This window comes from Prionailurus viverrinus, chromosome D1 (assembly GCF_022837055.1).
Source record: "Prionailurus viverrinus isolate Anna chromosome D1, UM_Priviv_1.0, whole genome shotgun sequence".
Taxonomy (NCBI): domain Eukaryota; kingdom Metazoa; phylum Chordata; class Mammalia; order Carnivora; family Felidae; genus Prionailurus; species Prionailurus viverrinus.
Window position 1 is genome coordinate 110038276 of NC_062570.1, and position 17744 is coordinate 110056019.

The 17744-nt window shown below is 57.8% G+C and overlaps 1 protein-coding gene across 2 annotated transcripts in view; it reads left to right on the plus strand.

Moving 5' to 3' along the window:
• Window positions 1–10843: 10843 nt before the first annotated feature.
• AHNAK (AHNAK nucleoprotein) overlaps window positions 10844–17744 on the plus strand; it is a 30725-nt gene continuing 23824 nt past the window's right edge. Inside the window, exon 1 of one of the 2 annotated variants that reach the window (XM_047823416.1) lies at window positions 10844–11008. The gene's annotated coding sequence lies outside the window, so the exon portion shown is untranslated. Of the gene's footprint in view, window positions 11009–11948; window positions 11968–17744 lie in introns of those variants that run through there. The other variant, XM_047823417.1, reaches the window with a different exon arrangement.

A 17744-nucleotide genomic window follows, 5' to 3' on the forward strand; every position in this document is an offset into this window, starting at 1 on the left:
ACCCTAGCTGGGAAAGATTGGATACAGTTAGGGTGGGTAGGGACATGGTGTTTTGTAGCCACCTTATTATTATTATTACTATTTTTTTTTTTTTTTTTTTTTTTAAGAGAGTATGAGCAGGGGAGGGGCAGAGAGGGGGAGACAGAATCTGACGCAGGCTCTGGGCTCCATGCTATCATCACAGAGCCTCACCTTGGGGCTCGAACTCCCAAACTGGGAGATCATGACCTGAGCCGAAGTGGGACTCCTAACTGACTGAGCCACCCAGGCACCCCAAGTAGCTACCTCATTCTTGAGGACCAGATTGCAGACCTTCCCCAGTGAAGGGAGAGAGTGCCTGCAAATGGTGCTAAGAACTAACCTACAGTAGTGCACAGTGTCAAGGAACTTCACATTATTTCTCACAGATGCCCTGGAAGGTAGGTAGGTGGTGGCATCCAAGGGTCATAGTTTAAGTTCTTCAGACAAGTGGGAATACAGGCATAGAGTGCTCACAACAGGCACTGGCCCTCTTGGCCCTAAGCTGGCTGTGGATCATCTATGGGGTGTTCTTTTTTCTTTCTTTTTTTTTTTTTTTTGGTTTAGTTTTGAGAGCGAGAGGCTGCACACATGCAGGTGCACGCACAAGTCGGGGAGGGGCAGAGAGAGAAGGAGACACAGAATCTGAAGCAGGCCCCCGCCTCTGGGTTGTCGGCACAGTCTGACGCGGGGCTCGAACCCATGAACCGTGAGATACCACCTGAGCCGAAGGAAGTCGGACGCTTAACCGACTGAGCCACGCAGGCACCCCTGGGGTAGTTCTACTTTCTAACAAGGAAGTGGGCTTCGGAGATTTAAGTGACTTGCCTGCGGAGACAGGATTTTGAACCCAGTGGGTGTCACTGACGCCCAAGCTCTCAATGTGCCCTGCTGCTTCCTGGAATGTAGAGCAGTCATAATTGCCATCTGAAAACCCTGCTCAGACCTGTGGTTACTGTTTTATCTCCTTTGAGCTTAATTTTTATTCCACCCTTTTCAGAGGTTCTTGTTCCTACTCTGTTTTTGAAGAGCTTTGAGGGTCTCCCTGTGGGTTAACAGCTCAGGTGAAGCTGGAAAGCTCTAGTTGGATTCGTGTTTTGAGGCATATGAAGAAACAGTCGCCACTCAACCTTTGGTCTCTAGTTTATGGTTTTATGTTTTTTGTTGTTTTTTTTCTCCCACCTTCTTAGTGGGAGAAAGAAGGGCTTAGGTTGGGAGAGGAAGAAGGTGATCTTTCCAGGTACAGACAGGGTCTGGTAGCTTGGGAAAGGGTAAGGCTGTAATCTAGCTGGGGACCTGGACTCCAGTGGGGGTTCTGGGAAGAATGGGCCAAGCAGGGCTGTGGTTTGGAATCCAGCTGGGTGAGGATGGGTCGGTTCTTGCTCAAGTTCGCTCCCTGGCAGATCATCTTGAGTCGGATCCAAACTTGCCACCTGTCTTGCTTCCGAGCATTCCCGGGCTGCTCTTGCTTAGGATCTAAAAGTGCTAGTTGCTGGTGGGGCTGGGCCCTGCGCTGGGTGCTGGGGCCTTGCCGAACCTGTCAGACTCCCTCCACGCCACACCTTCCTGCGCCTTCACTTGTGTCATCTTCCCCTGCTTCCCGGTACCCCCAGTCTTCCCGAGAGCTGAATATTTACTCAGAAGAGGCCCAGGAGTGGGGCCTCGGTATCCTGTCTTCCCAGGAGCTGAATACTTAGAAGAGGCCCAGGAGTGGGGCCTCGCTGTGGAAAAGGGGGGGGTTCTGCAGGGTGGGCTAGCGCGCGGGCTGCCGCAGGCCTGGCACCCCATGTGGACTGGGTGGGTCTGGTGGGCCCAGCCTCTCTCCGACTGCAGGAAGCGTGACTCATCCTCACGTCCTGCCTCCTGTGCCCCAAACTCTGGCGGTTTGGTGCAGAGAAGGGCGGCCAGGTTGTTGGATGAGGCCGGGCCTGCGCTTGGGGGAGGGCCAGTACCCACAAGCGGAGGTGGGGTGGGCAGCTCGAGGGGAGGGTGTCGAGGCCTCGGTGGCTCTCGCTGTTGGCCTCCAAAGCGGGATGAAACTGAAGGGCCCCTTCCCGCCGGGGTGGGCAAGAAAGAGGTTAACAGCAGGAGTTTCTAGCGGCAGATGTGGGGCGGGAAAGAGGGGAGGTCCATCTGGAGTTGGTCGGGTCCCGCCCTGCCCCGGGGAGGCCTGAGTCACCGCACAGCCCCGGGCTCCCCGGGCTCGGGACTCTCGCCCTCCCTCTCCGATCCAGGCCGGGGCCCCGCGCTGGTTGGAGCTCGGCCCGGCTCCTCCGCTCTTCCCGGCCCCGCCCGGCTCGCCGAGGCGGCCCCGTGAGCGCCTGCGCGCCAGGGGGGACGTCTCTGCCGGGCCCTCTTCCTGACACGCGGGGCAGGAGGCCCGCGCCACCAGCGCACCACCTAGAACTGGCATCCCGGCGCCCACCGTGCGGCGCCTGCCGGCGGGGGCCGAGGTCCCGGGCAGGAAAGGGAAGGGGGTGTTGCGAGTGGGTCGGGGCTGAGAACAGGGCGTGTTCCTGGAGAACGAGGGTAAGATGGACCGAGGAAGCTGTTTTATCCACCTACTGGGCAAAACCTTAGAGCATCCCTAAAGGGAGGTGGAGAAACTAGAGAGGGGTCGTCGGGGCTCAAGGGTGCAGTTGACCGCAGACGAAATCTTTTCTTTCACTTGAATTCCAGTATCGTTGACATACAGTGTCCCATTCGTTTCAGGTGCACAGTATAGTGATTCACCACTTCCATACATCATCGCGGGGTGCTCATCAGACGAGGGCGCTCCTTAGTCCCCAAACCCCGTGTCAACCCAACCCCCCACCCTCCACTCCTCTGGTGACCATCCGTTGGTTCTCTGTAGCGAAGTCTGTTTCTTGGTTTATCGCTCTCTCTTTTCTGTTTGCTCGTTTGTTTTGTTTCTTAAAGGCCACATAGGAGTGAAATCGTATGCTATGTGTCTGTCTCTGACTGGCTTATTTCACTCCCCATGATACTCGCTAGCTCTGTCCCCGCCCTTGCTGCAGATGAAATCTTGCCGGAGCCCCGAGTGTGAATGGGAACGCCTGTATGTAAACTGGTAGATACTGGTCATAAGCAGCTATTTATTTTAGCTTTGTTGGCGCTTCTGCTTAAGTCACTTATTAAAAAGTCTGAAAGCCTTTAAAGTTCTTCCAAGAAAGACCTAGATTGTCTTCTTTTTTTTCATGTCCTGTTTGAGCTGGAGCTGGACAGCTGCTCGGCACACTGGGTCAGGCCCATCCCACCAGCTGCCCACATGCCCCAATGTGCCACTTCCCCTTTTGAAAGGTGGGGGAAGGGTCTAGAATGTTGAAGGGAGAGGAATAAAGTGTTTCGGAGGCTCCACCCAGTCATTTCTGAAATTAATACTGTGGTTTTCATGGCAACCAGCACTCTTTGTCCCCAGAACCCAGAACTTTCCCTCCACACAATCAAATGGGTTTTCCTGGGTGACTCTGGCCTCCTTGCCTCTCCCCACCAAGCTGTACCTACAGTGCAGGGTAACTTCCCCAGCTTGGCCTCGTCCTCCGTATGTTTGAGCGCAATTCTGGGGTCCTCACCCTCTCCTCTCTGCCTCCCCTAATGCCGGGGAGCTGAGATATAGGCACTCCTGAAAGGTTAGAGAAACTGCCACCTGCTCCTGTCTGTTTGCTCTAATCAGGCTGGCATGGCTCCCGGAGGAGGCTGTTGTTTTACTCCAGTGGAATGACTGGGGTGTCCCAGTGCTTCAGCACCCAAGGGATGGGTGGAATGGTGGTAATGGCGGCTGCCGGACCCTAGCACTGAACGTCTCATAAGAGAGAGAACGCCATGGGCAGGTGGGACCTGCTGAAATGGCCAAAGTGCCCTTGGTGACCCTGGATCTCTAGATGTTCCTTGGCTCTTTTCATTCTTGTGGCCCCCTCCCCTTTGGGAACCTCCCCCTGCCCCCTGTTTTCCTGATATCCTCAGGATTACAAAGAAAGCCTACTGACCTTACCTTGTTTACACAATGGGCTGGCCATGTGCAGAACAGGGGCTGGATGGTCAGGGTTTGGGGCTATTTCTGATCGGATCTCCCATGGAATGTGCTTCCCTCTACTTCCAGCTGCCCCCTCCCCTCCGCAGCAGGAACAGCTGTCATGTGAGGGCCTCTCCCGCTGGCTCAGCCCTTTTGCAATCATCTGGCTGGCTCCACTGGGATGGGGGTGGATAGTGAGGATGGGCAGAGCCAAAGGGTAAATGAGGGGACCTGGCAGGGCCGGGAGGGCTATGGGGTTGAAGGCCGAGGGAAGAGGGGTTGCCAAGGCCAGGTAGGAGGGGTGGAGTAGGCCAGGGAGGCAGTATGATGAGCTTAGGGCGCCCATCAAAGGCAGTGGGACCTGCAGTGCAACCGGAAACTTTCTAGGTGTAAGGGAGATGAGTTGGTTATAGCGGGACCCTGGGCAGTCATTCTTCAGGGAGCTCTGCATTTCCCCTGAGTCACAGGGAAGCCACGGGGTGCTTTCCTGCCAGTCCGCCTCTATGTGGGGCCTGAATCACCCAGTCACCTAGGGTGTTGGCTGCCCTATGGTGGTGGTGCCTGTGCCTCACGCCACCCACTCCGGTTAGGACGGGGGTTAGCAAACATACCCCTTTCTCCCAGCCTCCTCAATGCTTACACCCTATCTCTTTGACTCAGACGTCCAGAATGTACCTTATTCGGGATTGGGATTGCCGGGGAGACCACATCAAGACATCCCTTTATTTCACCCAGGAGGAAATGAGCCCAGAGAGGGGAAGTGACTTATCAAGGGGGCATGCTAGCCTTTCCACAGTTCTCGAAGCCACTCACTGAGTCACTTTTGCTCCTAAGAGCAGGAGGGCGCTTCCCCCCCAAAGCTGCAGGGAGAGAAGGATGCACTCTCGGTTTGGGAGGCAGAGAGAAGGTGGTATCCGAAGCCACCAGCAGCCCTGGCTGAGCGAGAAGCACAGAAGTGGAGCAAGTCCCAGGGCAGGTCAACCCCGGTGCTCCAAGTCCTGGGGCGGGCAGAGGGCACAGGGTGTAGCAGAGGCGGGACTTCGAGTGACAGGAACCTCAACTATGTGGTGACTCAGGCTCTGGGCAGCCTAGGCCTTTCCTTCACGGCTCAGCCTGATCTCCTTCAACTGGACTTGGGAAGTGTAAGTAGAAGAGGGAGGGAAACCCAGGCTGGTCTCTTCCCCGGCCCCCCCCCCAAAACCCCCCAAACTGGGGGAAAGGCAGAGGAAGTTGGAAAGGGTGGCGGAAAGGCAGATTCCAAAAAAGGGGAGAGGAGCCTGGTGTTCCCCTCCCTCCCCGCTCCCCGCTCCCTGCTGGGGAGGGGAGCTGGCTGGGGCGTCGGCTGCTCATTCCAGCTCCCTCCCTGGGCTCCTGTTTACTTAGAGTCAGACTGCCGGGTCCCCAGCTCAGTTCTGAGCTCCCCTTCCTCCCCCCCCCCTCCTTTGCAGCCTATGCAATCATGCTTTGCCACTGTTTTCGTTAATCTCGGCTCCACATTTCCTATATCTTCTTGCTCTCTCCCCATCTGCACACCCACACCTCCCCCGGCCTCTAGGCTGTCTCTGACTGTGCTTGGAATCAGGCAGTGACAGGTATGTCCACCTGTCCCGCCCGCCCTGCTCACTTCGTCCCCTTTCTCTTGCCTGGACGGTCTTTCTGTGCCTTCTTTCCTCCCAGAGTCTGCACTCAGAGCCCTGCCTGTCCTCTCTTGTTCTCTAATCAGCTTTAACTTGGGTTCTGCTTTGGCCTGAAGATTTCAATTAGGACCGAGTGTAATGGGCGGGTTTCCGGTATCCCGGCTGTCGGATCTGAGTGATTCAGGAACTCCTTATTTGAAGTCCGGGGTTTAAATACAGGCTGGGATTTGAACAGAGCCGGAATACTCGACTTCAGATTTTGAGTGCGGGTGAGGAGTTTGGGGTTTGACGATTGCTGAGCACCTAATGTGTGGATCCCAGAATCACCCACTAGGTCTGCTGTTCTCTGGGGAAGACAGATTGGGAAGCAGTGAAAAGGGAACAGGGAAGGGCCTGATGTTTGGCAGAGATGCTAAGCTCCGGGTGTGTGTGTATGGGGTGGAGGTGGGGTCTGGGAGATCCCAGATGGCTCAAAGGAGGGGTAACAGTCATTTCTCTGCTTCTAAGGCTGACACGCCAGAGGGCCCTCATGGGAGGGGCAGGGAGTCTGCTTTCAAAGAGACTGCAAACAGATTGCACACTTCACTTCCTTTCTGGGATCACAGTTTAAAAGCCATGATTACTTTTTGAGCAGTCGGCCTCTCGTCTTCCCTGTAATACACTGATTTTAGAGAAGGGGACTGTGGTGAGGAGGGAGGGGAAGGGGAATCCCCTGGCCAGGGGCCTGCCCACAGAGCTCCCTTTGTGGTTGCTATGGAAATGGGCATAATAGGAACAAAACAGAGGCACGTCGCCTGGCAACCGAGGAGCCCAAGGTTCATCACACACACTGTGTGTACACATCAGGGAACCCCCTGCGGGGAGGGAGCAAAACTTCTGGGGAAGCTGGGGTATCCCAGTGATGACGAGTCCTAGAACTCACCTAGCTCGGCCAGTGAATCTGCAGGACTGTGGTGTGGGATGCCTCTGAAAGATGATGGGAGTGCCAGCAGGAGGGCTCAAGTCCTCCCTGATCCCTGGGTAGCCCTTAATTTGACAGACGAGTCTGAAGCCTCCCCGAAGATACAGGTTTTCTTTGCAAAGTTGACACCGCAGGAATCCTTATAACTAAAGAAATATACACAGTGTGTATCTGTGTGCGGGTGGGGGGTGAGGTATCCGTGTAAAAGATCTGGCCGAAAAGATCATGTCCGATTTTCCCAAAGCATAGGACCTGCAGGGGACTCAGAATACAGTTCCTTCAGGACAGAGCACCTTGAGGGCAGGGATTGCATCCTGTCAAGTTCTCCATTCCCTGCACCGCCCCCCCCCCTCCCCGTAGGCCCCTGGCCTTGTGTTGGACACACAATAACTGTTTGTGTAGCTGCACGTGAGGTAAGTGGAGTGACTGCTCCCTGGAGGTTGACCTTGAAGGGAAGTGTGCGGTTCAGGATGCTGTTGTGAAAAGAACAAGGGCTGTGGGGCCAGTTGTACCTGTAGTTGGTTCATTCATTCATTCCTTCATTCACTCCTTCATTCCACACAGTGTTCTTCATTGATTGTTACATGCCAGCCTCGGCTCTAGGCGCAGGACAGACAGCAAAGAACAAAGACTTCCCTGCCCTCATGGAGCTTAGATGCCAGTGGGAGTTTTGACCCCTGCTTCTGAGGGTTTTGTGCCTTTAGGTAAATCACTAACCCTCTCAGACTATTCCTCCCAGAGCATGTGAGGATTAAATGAGCTAACACATGATAGTGCCTGCTGTGGGCATTAGACACAATCACCATTAGAGTAGCTTTGCGGGGGCGGGGGGGGGTGGAGAGCCACAGCCGTGGGCAGAAGGAGAAGGGTTGGCAGAAATTTCCAAAAGAGTGTGTGTGTCTCCAATCACATCATTGAAAATTGTTGAATATATTTCCCTTCCCCTGCGCTGTGGAAGCTGGCCTAGGAAATCCCAGCTCCAGCAGGCACGATCGTGGCTTTGTACGGGGCAAGGGTCTGGGTTACCCCATTCTCTACACTCCTGCTTGGAGTGGGGCAACAGCCAGTCCCCAGGACCATCCCCCACCAGGGATCTTGACACTCTTACCCCTGAATGAAGTACCTGGACAGTAACCCCTGCTCTATAGCTGCTCCAAACCCAGCCCCTCCTGCCTTCTTCTCTGTTGACCAAGAGGGTGGCCAGAACAAACAATGCAGCAGATAAGTTGGCCTGGAGCCCAGGACACTAGCCTCTGCTCTTTCACTCCTGGGGGGCTGACGGAGCCCGGGGTGCAGTGAGGGCACAACACCCGCACCCTTCCCCCACTGTTCCTTTCCTGCTCCAGCCCCTCCCTCCAAACTCCCAGAGCCCTTCTGCAGATCCCCTGTGTCTTTGTGGCAAATCATCCGAGCAATCCTTCTGAAAACCTAGGTAAATCCACTCCCATTTAAATATGTCCTGGGAAGGGGCGCTTGGATGGCTCAGTCGGTTGGCCGGTTGGGCGTCCGACTTCGACTCGGTCATGATCTCACGGTCTGTGAGGTTGAGCCCGGCGATGGGCTCTGTGCCGACAGCTCAGAGCCTGGAGCCTGTTTCCGATTCTGTGTCTCCCTCTCTCTCTGCCCCTCCCCCACTCACGCTCTGTCTCTCTCTCTCTCTCAAAAATAAGCATTAACATTTTTAAAAAAAATATGTCCTGGGAAAACTTGCACTTTCAAGGAACCAGATGATTCATTTCATAAAGTTAGATATCCTTTGGTATACTGTTAGCAGTGGTTACTTTTGGGGAGAGGGCCTGAGGAGGGGAGGAAGGAGATGTTTATTTTTTATTGTTCTACCTTTCTGTATTGTTTACATTCTTCACCAGATGGAGGCATTGATTTTATTTAAAAAATGTCAACAAGGATTGTCTGACTTGGAGCGTTGCGGGCCACTTTATCTGTATTCTTGGTCCATTTTTGAAAAGCCGAATAGATGTTTCTGAAAATGAAATATGAATTAAAAGCCATTGGTAAGGGAAATATAGTAGCTCTTGGTTTTTGTGTTTTAAAAGCATCCCAAAGTTGAAAAGTTTGTATACGTATATACATATGTATGTGTGTGTGTGTGTGTATATATATATATATATATATATATATATATGTATATATATAAACTTAAAAAAATTTTTTTAATGTTTTATTTATTTTTTAAGACACAGACAGAGCATGAATAGGGATGGGGCAGAGAGAGAGGGAGACACAGAATCCAAAGCAGGCTCCAGGCTCTGAGCTGTCAGCACAGAGCCCGATGCAGGATTCGGGACTCAAACTCACAAATCGTGACATCATGATCTGAACTGAAGTCCGATGCTTACCAACTGAGCCACCCAGGCACCCGTTTTTTAATAAGGCAGGTTGGGGGGGCAGTCGGTTGAGCCTCGGTCCCTGGTCTTTGGCTCAGGTCATGATCTCAGGGTTTGTGAGTTCAACAGCCCCATTCATAGGGCTCGAGGCTGTCAGCGCAGAGCCGGATTCTGATCCTCTGCCCCCTCTCTCTGCCCTTCCCCCGCTCACACTCTCTCAAGAATAAACAAACATTTAAATAAGGCAGGTTCTAGGGAAGGTGTACAGAACAAAATGGAGAAGGTGCTTCTTTAGAAATCCTGGGTCTATGGCTGTGTTTGTGATGTGTGTGGTGGGACTGCCTCTGCCATGGGTTTGAGTCCCTATCTACGTGTGTGTATGTGTGTGTGTGTGTGTGTGTGTGTGTGTGTGTGTGAGTGAGAGAGAGAGAGAGAACGTTCTTGCACACACGAGCAAGTTAGAGACAGTAGACATAGACACAGAGACATAGAGAGAATGCTAGTGCCCCAGTCTCTGCTTTGTCTGTCTGTCTTTGCATGTCGATGCCTGTCTGAATGTCTACACATGTGTCTCCACCTTTCCGTGTGCATTGTATGAGTCTGCACAGCTATGGCTCCTTTGCTATGTCTTCCCTCCCCCACGGCCTGTACCCTGTGCTGGTAACTGGACCTGGGACACAGCCCCCAGGGCTGGCAGCAGAGTTGGCTGCTGGGTATTTTTAGCCTGTAAACATGTTTGCCATTTCAGAGGACAGGACCGCAGGTCTCAGCCCTAGCCCACTCATGATCTTGCAGCGAGGAGGGAGCTCCTGCCTGGAGCCAGGTCTTCTCCTGGACCCCCCAGCCTGGGGTCTCCCTTCCTCAGCATTCGGGAAGGAAGGAAAGCTTCCTCGATGCGGGTAGTGGGTGGCCGCCTAGGTGGAAGGATAAGAGGAGTCGTCGGGGGAGAAGAGAATGGGAGGTGGAAGGGGACTGCGTAGCGCCAGAAGGCCCCCCTGCACCCCATCATTAAGCGGTTAATAAAATCTCATGGAGTTAGAAGTGGCTGTGGGAAATCGCAGTAAATCTGGAAACAGCGTCCTTCCAAGTGGGGAGGTGGGGGAGGGACTCGGATAAGAAATGGTAGGTAGAGGAAAGGCGGGCGCTCCGGCCTGCAAGGAGTCTGCAGAAGGGGGGGCGGGGGGGGGAGTGGGGAGGCTGCCGGCCTGACTCCCATGTCGTTGCAGCGGCCGGAGCAGCACCGTGGTGCGTGGGGCCCTGGTGACTCCACGTGGGCACCCTAACTCCAGGGGTGGGGCCAGCGTCTTCAGACCGGCTTTGTGGGGGGAGGGGCTGGGGGCCCTCCGAAAGGGGCGAGGCGAGAAATGGGCGCGGCTGCCTGGAGCTCAGGAACTAAGTGAGGAGGAGACAGGGGCCTGGAATTTGAAGTGTAGGTTCCTGGGTTGAGAGAAAACTCAAAAGGTCCGCGCCAGGCTGGAGGTCGCGGCCGAATCACCCAAGCCCCCCAGCCGCTCCCGCAGAATGAGCTGATTCGCGGTTCTAGCTGGGAGGATGAGCCTTGGGGAGCTTCGAGGAGTTTCTGGCCGAGGAGACCACACACTGCATACGTTGGGGGTAGATCCAGGCACGCGCCAGGGACGGGGGCACTAGATGGGGGCAGGGTAAGGCAGCCCCTCGGACGTGCGGCGCCCCCACGTCCCTGCGACCCCCAGTGGCCCCCCCCACCCCCACCCCGGCAGCCCGCTCCCGGGTCCTTGTAGGGTCGGCCCCCGCTCGCCAGTCCCAGCCCCAGTCCGGCCCCGCCCGGCCCCGCCCTCTCCCCACTGCTCGGGGCAGACCCGCCCGCCGGAGCCGGAGTTACAAGAGCCGCCTCCGCGCGCGGGGGCCCGGCCACTCGGAGCAGCTCCGCCGCGGGGACTGCACCGCCCGCCCTGCCGGACCCGCCCCGACCGGGGCTCGCCGCCTGCAGCAGCCGCAGCACCGCGACCTGAGGCCCCGCGCGGGCTATGGCTGTGCCCTGGGGCTGAGCGCGCAGGTAGGGGCACGGGGCGCACCGCGGCGCCGCGGGAACAGGACTCTGCGAACGCGCGAGGGGAGGTGGGCTGCAGGGTTTGGGCCGCGCTCTTGGGCCAGGCGCGCTGCGAGGATTCAAACGGCGTGGAGCAAGCTAGGCAGCCCCGGGTCGCGCGGGCAGGCGACGCGTCGCGTCGCGTCGCGTCGCGCCCTGGGAGCCGAACTCTGCCTCCGGAGGTGGGGCGCAAGTTGGGCAAAGTTGGAAAATCGCTCCGAAGCGCGCTTTGCTCCAGTCCTTATTTCTCTCGAGGGCTGATTGTTAGTTCTCCTGCCCGGCAGGGAGCCCTGTTCCTGGTCCGGGGGCCCCTGTCCCATCCCCTCCTTCTCTTTGGGGCGGTGGCTCAGCTCACTGCTGTAGCTCCTATTCCGTGTTTACTGGAGAAGTTTCCGAGGTCGCCGCCGCGGCCCCTTGGCCCCTCCCGGAGCCCCCGCGCTCCCGCGCCCCCTCCGCTGTCCCTCCCCGCTCCCCACACCTCCGCCTCTAACTTCGCGTCCGGAGTCCTCCCGGCCCCACCCAGTTCTGTACCACCGGCCTCTCCCTTTCTCAGCCCCCCTCCAGCTGCCCCGCCCTAGTCTGGCCGCTCCGCGTTCCCGGCTCCAGAAGACTCCCTGCTTCCTCCGGGGCGGCGCTGCCTGGACGTTTGCAGCGCGCCCCCCGGCGGGAAGGGTGGGAGTGGGGGTGGGGGGCGTAATTAGGGAGATTCCAGCACTGGGGTGGGCGGGGAGGGGGGGGGCGGTGTGGCGGCCCGGCCCTCGGGACCGCCCCTTCCCCTTCGGGGGCGGTGCGCTCTCCCCCACCCCACTCCCAAACTCGTCGGGGCGGGATGGCCCCCGCCCCAGCGCCTGGCTCGGCGCCAGCAGCCTGAGGAATGTGGTGGTTGGAGCCGCTGACTAATTCAAACCAGAACTCGGGGAGGAGTGGTGAGGGGCAAAGGGGAGGAGGGGAAGGGGCTGTGTGTGGGAGATGGGGGCAGGAGCGGGGCCCCGCGTAGGAGGAGGGCTTCGCTGCGCTCTCTGGACCCTCCACTCCAGCGGTGCGCTCTTGGAGAGAGGGTTGGGGGACGAGGTCCTGCCACGGAGTTGGAAAGGCTTGAGTGCTTAGGGTGTGTTCGGAGAGCGGTGTTATGTAAGGCTTTCCCATGCAGGGAGAGGGTGTGCAGTGTGTGAGGGCCTGGCCCTCCCCTGGCTGGGCTGGGCGCCCCCTGCAGTGCCAGGGCCGGGGATGTGGGGGCGCAGCCCTGGGCGGAGCTGGCCGCGAGGGACACGTGGGGTCTGAGCAGGCCTGGCTGTGCCCCCCTTGCGTGGGAGGGGAGCCGAGTGGGCAGAGGGGGCAACTCAGGGCTCTAGTTGGGCGCCTGCACCCACAACTGGCCACGGAGAATTGTGTGCGTGGTGTGTGTGCTCTCGCCTTTCACTGGGTGTGGCTGCAGAGGGGTGGTGGTGAGGTGCCCCGAGGGAGTTTGCGCGGTGGCCGCTGAGAGCCCTGCTCTGTGTAGTGGATTTGTGGAAAGGCAGGGTGGGATCATCCCATGGCAGTGGGGTCCTTAGAGAATGACCTGGCGTTTTGGAGGAAGAAGGACTACGATATTTACCTCTGTGTCCCCAGCACAGCGCGGGGCTCCCAATAATTGGTTTTGAAACAGTTCTTTCTTTAGAATCCAGCCTCCGATGACAGGGTTCACCTGCCCTTCCTTGCACTGCCCCGCACTGGTAGGGGCTGGGTTGATGTTGTGAGGCATAGTGACAGTGTGGGGCTGTAGTGACAGGTGAAGGTGCGGGAGTGGGGGGGCGGGAAAGAGGAAGAGATTGAAGATGCCTTGGAAGGCATTTTCAGGCCTCCACACCTATGCTGCCTCAAAACTGGGGGAGCAGGGTCCGCTTTCATTTTCCTCCCTTCCGCTGCCCCTCAGGAGGGAAATTCCTGGAGCTGGGTGTGGCCCTCACTTCCTTTCCGAAGCTGAATGGGGAAGCTTCCTTCTACTTGGCCCAAAGGGATTGATGGGTTGGGCCAGCCGTCGGTAGGCAGAGTGTGCAGAGTGGGGAGCAGAAGGGCACCCCAGGCTTAGGGGGCACCTCCTCGCTCTGAGCTGTGAGCTGTGGTTGGAAGGAGGTGGGGGTGGGGCGGGGTAGGAGAGGACTTGGGATCTTGAAAACTGGGCTAGCAGAGGACACGGGGTCTGCAGGGTTCGAAATGGGGATCAGGGGGTGTTCTAAGCCCCTCTGTAAAGTCTTGTCCTTAGGAGATTATATGCAGAGACACTGGTCATTGAACAAGGACACATAGGGAGCCACGTAAGTCGTGCGGGGCTTAGTGCTGCTGACATGGAGGCCCTTAGCAATGGCTCAGGGTCCTGGTCTGGGCAGTTCCTTGAAGAACTAACCCCACAGAGCTGAGGACTCGTACCAGCCGGACTTGGTTCAGGGTCCTGAGGCTACAGGTCCAGGGCCCAGGGTGGGACAAGAGAGAGAAAACCATGGGAGACTCGTGGAGACGGGAGGGGGTGGGGGAAGGGCAGCAGCAGACCAGGGCAGGGAATGGTATGGGGGTCTCCGGGATCACCTGAACAGGAGGCCCTGGGTGGAGGTGCCCAGGCATTGCCAGGCTGGATTCCTTGGCTCAGCTCGGAATTGGCTGGCAGGCCCTGGTGGAGCATGCTACCCAGATCCTGAGCAGCTGGTTTGAGAGGTTGGGGCAAAGCTGTGGGGGCGGAGGGGTGTGTGGGGCTCTGGGGTGTGGTCACTAACCTTCCTCAGAACTTGGGAACCGCCTGGGGACAGACAGAGGCATACCAGGAGAGCTAATCCTACTCTTCATGGGAACCCTCCCACTGCTGGCTCTCCCTGCGCCCCCCCCCCCCCGCCCCCGCGCCCCCCAGGTTTCTCTCCCTGGAGGTGGTAAGCCTGTGCATGCCCTGTGCACCCGAGGAGAGGAAGGCAGGCGGCTGCTGGGGAGGGTTTAGAATGTGCTGGTTTCAGTCGGGTGGGGGCCAATGTCTAGGGCCTTTTGCTGTTTCTTTGTCCCCCATGGGCTTCATCCAGGCCCCCTGGGGAGCTGGCATGTCCCTGGTCTCTGCCCATCCCTGCTGGGCTCCCAGGCCTTCCGGAGCAAGGTCGCTTTCTTCCATGCCTGGCGTGGGGGCTGCGTGGATGGGCCACAGTGGGGCTTAGCAGGAATGAGTATGCACACAGGAGTTTTGAGAGAGCCCCTCTTCCTCACCCTGGCCTCACTTCCCGCCTGTGACACTGCTGGGCTGTTGTGGCTGGAGGTCTTGCGTCCCAAGCATGGAGGTCTCACTGTGGCCTTGAGTCCCGGTGACCACTAATGTCATAGTGGGGAGGTGTGTGTTATTACCTGTGAGCAGATGGCCCTCTGGCTATGCATGGTGGCCCTGGATGTGTCACTTTGCTTGCCTGTGGGACTTTTAAGGCAGGGGACAGCAGTGGGACTCTGCCCGGGTAGTGGAGGTTTCATAGGGGCTGGAGGGGCTGCAGATAAGCGCTGGAGTCAGTTTCTCCATCCTGGACAGGTTCTGGGCCCTGGAGTTTGCATCCAGAGGCCCTCGGGAGAGTGAGGATAGCTCTGGGAGTAAGGCTGAGTGATGCCGGACGAGGCACTGCACATGGCTGGTCAGGGAGGGGCATCCTGCCCTGTCCCTGGGGGCCAGAGCGGAGGTTCTAGGGGAAGGGGAAGTGCCTGGAGCTGATCCCGGCTTCGTGTCCTGGCTGGGATGGGGGGCGGCTCTTTGGCTGCAGAGCCAACCGACCGGCCTGGCCCTGCGCCCCTGCACTAGCGTGGTCTGACCGCTGGGCGGAGAGCTCGCCTGTGGTCGGGGAGTTTCTGCGCCCTCCTGGCTGTAACCTTCCCCCAGGGGGAGACGGACTGTTCTTCACCACCCCTGCCCCGTGGAGGGTGCCACCCTTGGAGTTGGTGTCTTTGTCCAGCGGTCCTGGGTAAAGGCTCTCTCTTCCTTGGCTGTGTGGCCAAGTGCGGGCACTTGGGCTGGATAATGTGCTCCTGGCCCCAGGCCCGTCACAAGGAGGAGAGTCCCTCTGGGTCAGGGGAGGAAGAGGGAATCTCCCTCCCCGCTGAAAGTGAGAACTTGGAGCTCGCTGGGGAGTTGGGGGGTGGGTGGAAGGAAGCAGCGCGCTGATGGCCGGGGGGAGAAGTGGAGAAAGGTGTCACGGGGGAAGCCAGTGGGCAGCTGGCTGGTGGGGTAGGAGTGGGGATGCCCTGGACGTGGAGGTGCAGAAAACTCCCCATGGTGGTGAGGGGCTGACAGGGAGGAGAGGGCTCGAGTGATGAGGTTGGAGGAACATCCTCCTTGGTGGGAGTCGTGGGCTGGGCTAGTGGCCCAGAGAGCAAGGGAGCAAGGAGATGGGCAGGGGCACACACGTAGAGGGAGACACAGACTCCCGGGCACCGGGGTAACAGGTGTAGGTGCCCTCCATGATGGGCAGGGCCTGGGGCTTCCCAGACCAGGTGTCTGCGGGGAGAGGGTGAAGGCAGGGGTTGTGGCCCCGCTCAGGGCTGCGAAGGGTGGAGAACAGGGCTGATGAGCGTCTGTGTGCACACGCGCTGTGTGCGTGCCCCCGTTTTTCTCGGAATGTCTCTCCATACGTGGCAACTGCATACGCGGAGGCTCATTTGGAGGCTTGGGCCCTGGAAGAGATGCCACCCCTGTTTGTCCTTGTGCCTCTGGGATGAGGGGCTGCCTGTTGTGTCTGTTCCCAGTGAGTGGAAATATTTGCCTTGCCTTACTGGTGCCTTTCTCTAGAGTGGGTCTTAGGCTGCCCAAGCCCCAGAGGGGACGATTCTCTTGGCCTTCGCTTGCTGGGGCCCGGGAGAGTCTACAGGTGGGCTGGATCTGTGTAGCTCAGGATTGCTGACTTGTAGGGACATGGCCTCAACGAGCCCCGGAACCAAAAGGCCCCTCACTCAGTTCCTGGGCTGTCGGATGCCTGGGTCTCTGCCCATCTGGGTTTGCTGTCCCCAAGCTGTTGGCCAGGAGGTGGCCGGTGTGTGTGCAAAGGAGGCTGGTGGCCTCTTGCCCTCCCTCCTATGCTTCTGGCCCTTGAAAGCCACCTGAAAGGTGTCACTGCTGTCTGGGCAAATCTCCCGCTGCTCCCTGGGTCTTTGGGTCCCCTCCAGTAATCTCAGTCCCTCCCTCTCTTGGGGGTAATGCCCCTCGCACCTCATATCCCTCTAGATGTGCATAGAGTCCTCTCCATCTTCCTGGGGGCGTCTCTCTGGCCCTCCTCCTCCAGCCCAGGTCTCTGTTTTCTGTGTATCTCTGTCGTGCATCTTTCTCTGTGGTTTCTCATCCTGTGTATTTTTTTGTGCCCTCCATCCCTCCGCCTCGCTAAAGACCGTTTGCTTTGGAGTCACAGAGTTCTAGAAACCCAGGCTTGCATCTCAACTCTAGCTTATCCTTGGGGCAGTCTTCTTACCTCTGGGGACCTGTTGCTGCGTCTCTAAAACAAGGACAATTAATTATTAATCACACAGGGCCGTGACTGGGATCGAATGAGACCCCAGGCGTGGAACCACAGCACGGAACCTGGCACACCCCAGGAGCTCTGCAGAATTCTCTTTCCCCTGCTCTGTTGGGGGTTTTCGCTCTATGCGGAGCTTTGTCTTCCTCTTGGCTGCTTAGTGTTTAGGAGCATAGATCGCCCCCCCCCCCCCCCCGGGTGTGTCTCTTTTTTCGTCGCATATCCTACCCCCTCATCCTATTTTCAGTGTTTGGGACTTTCCCTCTGGTAGAGGTCTCTACCTTGGGTGTGAGTCATTCGTTCTGTTCTTCGTAGCTTGGGGAATGGCTCTCCCTGCCTTGTGTGTATGGTGCATGTGATCGCTAATGCGCATGCCGCTGGGCTGGCTAGAAGGTCCACTGCTCTTGGCGTCCTCCCCACGGTGGGTGGGAGTGCCACCGCCGGTGTCCATCCTTTGGGGGACAGATACTCAAACTTGTGCTCCTTCCGGCGTGCATCTTGTCTTCAGGTTTGGTGCATGGAGGCATCGGGGCCCATGGACCTATCTTGGGGAGTGTGTGTCTTATGGTTCCTGTCATCTTGACATTGACGCCGGTGGCAAGGCTGTTTTTGGCTGTAGCAGCAATTAGGCTGGACTCCCCCCCACCCCCCACCCCCCACGGCTGACTTCATGCTGGCTCTTGGGAGGAAGAGGCTCTGTTCCCTAAGGGCAGTGGGGGAAGGACGCTCCTCTGGATGTCACCCTGCAGAGACCCTCCGCCCTGGGCATGGAGTCCGCTACCTGGATCCGCCAGGGTCTTGTCCCCAATCCACAGAGGTGCTGCACATCCTCTTTGCAGTTTTGAATCGACAGGACAGCCTCGTTCTTCTCTCGCTGCTTCTGGCCCGCGTCATGGTGTGTGTGTCCCTGCAGCCTTAGATATATGATCTCTCAGCCTTACAGATGGAGCAGACTTATCTCTCTCTGACTTCCAAGCAGTCCACTGCCTTAGCGGGTCTCCACTCCAGTCCCTCCCATCACGAAGGATTCTGTAAGCCAGTGTCAGGTGGGCCTCGGAGTAGGGAGCTGGCAGACGGGGGGTCCTGGGGCCCCAACACTCTCTCGTTCTCACCTCTCTGGACCTCGCTTTCCCCATCTGTAAATACCAGCCGGTGCTGTCCCACAGGACTTCTGGCGGTGCCGGAAGTGTTCCACATCTGCCCTG